This window comes from Rhinopithecus roxellana, chromosome 13, assembly GCF_007565055.1.
Source record: "Rhinopithecus roxellana isolate Shanxi Qingling chromosome 13, ASM756505v1, whole genome shotgun sequence".
Classification (NCBI taxonomy): domain Eukaryota; kingdom Metazoa; phylum Chordata; class Mammalia; order Primates; family Cercopithecidae; genus Rhinopithecus; species Rhinopithecus roxellana.
In genome coordinates, this window is record NC_044561.1 from 106,237,883 (window position 1) to 106,241,421 (window position 3,539).

Genomic DNA, 3,539 nt, shown 5'->3' on the forward strand with positions numbered 1-3,539 from the left:
TGTCACTTGCTATATATGTATACATTAAATATTTATAATCACTTACTAAATGCATCGCCTAACTTGTACAGATTGTAGAAGATCACAATGCTAAATGTCACTCCTTTGAACTTAGTCGCCATAGTTTCATTGCTCATTTATCTAGGTCATCCACTCGAAACTTTAAGGGATGAGGAGAAACAGCTTCTCCCATCAGAAACCTAGGCAAGAGGCACTCGCTGGCTCCCACCCAGGGGGAGGGTCATCGTGCGCCTGTGCCTGAGTGGGAGGAGCCTTCGCACCTAGGCCTTTCCCTCAATTTTTCTTCTTTCCCCTTCCCCAACCCCACCCCCACTCCCGCTCTGGGGCTTCCTGGTCCGCGCTTGCGCAGGGAACTCGGCGCTGAGACTGTCTAAAGCCCCAGGAAAAATGGTGGAAAATTCACTGCTGCCAGGAAGAGCGATTTATGACTTTGTGCTTCTCTTAAGCTCCCAATCTGGCTTCATACTTTACCTCGTGTGGGCTTTTATTCCTGAATCTTGGCTAAACTCCTTAGGTTTAACCTATTGGCCTCAAAAACATTGGACAGTTGCATTACCTCTCCACCTCCTTATTACTATAGTAATTGGCTATGTGCTCTTGTTTAGGATTAACATGATGAGTACCCCTTCACTCAACTCCATTTGTACAATCACAGACAACTATGCTAAAAATCAACAGCCGAAGAAATACCAAGAGGTGGCCATTCCAGCATGAAGAGTTATTTCTACTAGTGAAGTAAACCAAATGTTATTTCTTGCAGCCAAAGACCTTTACACCAAAAACTGAAATGTATGTGGCCATGCTAATGAGAGGTGAAGCTGGCTGGGCTTCTGGGTCTGGTGGAGACTTGCAGAATTTTCTGTCTAGCTAAAGGATTGTAAACACACCAATCAGCACTCTGTGTCTAGCTAAAGGTTTGAAAATGCACCAATCAGCACTCTGTAAAAACAGACCAATCAGCACTCTGTAAAATGGACCAATCAGTGCTCTGTAAAATGGACCAATCAGCAGGATGTGGACGGGGCCATATAAGGGAATAAAAGCTGGCCACGGAAGCCAGAAGTGGAAACGCCCTGGGGTTGCATTCCCACGCCGTGGAAGCTTAGTTCTTTCCCCCTTCATAATACATCTTACTGCTGCTCACTGTTTGGGTCTGCACTGCCTTTATGAGCTGTAACACTCACTACGAGGCTCTGCGGCTTCATTCCTGAAGTCAGTGAGACCACGAACCCACGGGAAGGAAGAAACAACTCCAGATGCGCCACCCTTATGAGCTGTAACACTTACTGTGAAGGTCTGCGGCTTCACTTCTAAAGTCAGTGAGACTGCGAACCCACCGGAAGGAAGAAACTCTGGACACACCATCTTTAAGGTTTTAAGAGCTGTAACACTCACTGTGAAGATCCGCGGCTTCATTCTTGAAGTCAGCGAGACCAAGAACCCACCGGAATGAATAAATTCCAGACACACTAACACCAAGCATTTATTTATAAGTTTTTGCCATCATAATTTTGACCATAAATTAATTCAACCGTCTCTTATTAATAGAGGAGATGTGAAAAAGTAAGTTGAGCTTCTCTTAGGTTATGTTCAATGAATATTGTAAGTGCTCTCATGTGTTGTTAATGAACAGAATAAATAAAATACTGCATTACCATTAAAAAAAAAAGAAGTCTAAGCAAGAACCGTTTCAAGCCATGCTGGCAACAGAGTCACCAAACTGCAGTTAAGGTGTAGACACGATGTTCTTTGTAGTTTTTTGGAGCAAGAAAGACTGAGATCTGGGTTATGGAGAGATGATCGCTCAACAGGGAATGCGGGAAGCTGGGATAAAATTTGGCTGGCAGATCAGGTCGTGAGAGGAAAAAGAGACCAAGTGAGGCATTGAAAGATAAAGAAACAGACTGGGCAGGGTGGTTCATGCCTGTAACCCCAGCATTTTCAGAGGCCGAGGTGGGCAGATCGCCTGAGGTCAGGAGTTCGAGACCAGGCTGGCCAGCAGGGTGAAGCCCTGTCTCTACTAAAAACACAAAAAAATTAGCCCGGTATGGTGGCAGGTGCCTGTAATCCCAGCTACTCTGGAGGCTGAGGCAGGAGAATCTCTTGAACCCGGGAGGGGGAGGTTGCAATGAGCCGAGATCGCACCATTGCACTCCAGCATGGGCGACGAGAGTGAGACTCCATCTCCAAGAAAGAAAGAGAGAGAGAGAGAGAGAGAGAAAGAAAGAAAAGAAAGAAAAGAAAGAAAAGAAAGAAAGAAAGAAAGAACCCCAGGAGGGCAGCTCTTGAAATATGGGAAGACATTTTATGCCTTACAGAGGCAAGTTGTTTTGGTAAAATTCCAGGAGAGCCGTCAAATCAGAATTTGGGGACCTGGGTGGAGAATTGATTTCACCTGCAACAAAGGAGACTCCCTGTGACCACATAGAAAAGCCTCTGCTTTTTGGAAACCAAAGGCTGAGACCTTCAAATGCAGGCTTATAGATAGGAACAAACTAACAGGTCAGACCAAAAAGGAAGAGATGACAGAGGTGGCCAGTTGGAAAGTTCTGGGAGAACCACAAAATGCCAGAGTCTCTCAGTTAAAGTGGAAAAACTAGCTTACAGTGATTCAATGGAAAGACAAGGATCATGCCATGTGTTGTTAGCTGTTCTGTTTAGTCCTCTAGATCTACCCTTCACCCTCTCCACCAGTGGTGCTGTGCCCCAGAGATTCACTTTAATGGAATATATCAAAAGAATTCTTTACTCACTGGCTTACTATCAGGTTTGACCAATGGGAGACACATGGAGGATACTAGAGGATGGAAGAAGAGAGAAATGAGAGTATTTATTTACCCAGCTCCCCCTCCACTGGGGCCAAGGACTGGAACCATCATGGAAGATCCTTTTCGCAACTCCAGCTCTTTCCACATTCATGGAAGCACTCCTTCTCCCTACCCCATAATGTACCCCCCTCAACAGTTGCAGTCTTTGGGGTACTTCCCCCATTTCTGTTGACTTCCCTTAACCATTCTCACAACTTTATGAATACTTTCCTGGCCAGGCAGGGTGGCTCACACCTGTAATCCCAGAACTTTGGGAGGCTGAAGCAGGAGGATCGCTTGAGTCTGGGAGGTCAAGGCTGCAGTGAGCTGTGATCACACCACTGCACTCCAGCCTGGGAAACAGAGTGAGACTTTGTCTCAAAAAATTAAATAAATAAATAAATACTTTCCTTGATCACTCCACTTGAGTGTTCTCTCTTTTTTGATGCAATTCTAAATGCTAATCACTTGAGCTAGCTTATTGAAAAGGAAACATCATGGATTTTTATGGATAATTGTACCTTTTGGCTGTCCAGCCTCAGAAACGCATACTCACATCTGGAGAATTTCCCATCATATGAGTCTTGGTGGGAAGTAGAGCTCACTTCCCCACATAGAATGTGGAAGTGCTAGCTATTTGCTTTTCAGCCTCCCTTGCAGCTAAGGCTTGGGCACATGACCTAGGCTCAGCCAGTCAGAGGCATAAACTAA

At 45.2% G+C, this 3,539-nt stretch overlaps 1 pseudogene; it reads left to right on the forward strand.

Annotated features, from left to right (window-relative positions):
- The first annotated feature begins 408 nt into the window (after nucleotides 1-408).
- LOC104660274 lies at nucleotides 409-735 on the forward strand (annotated as a pseudogene).
- Nucleotides 736-3,539: the final 2,804 nt, after the last annotated feature.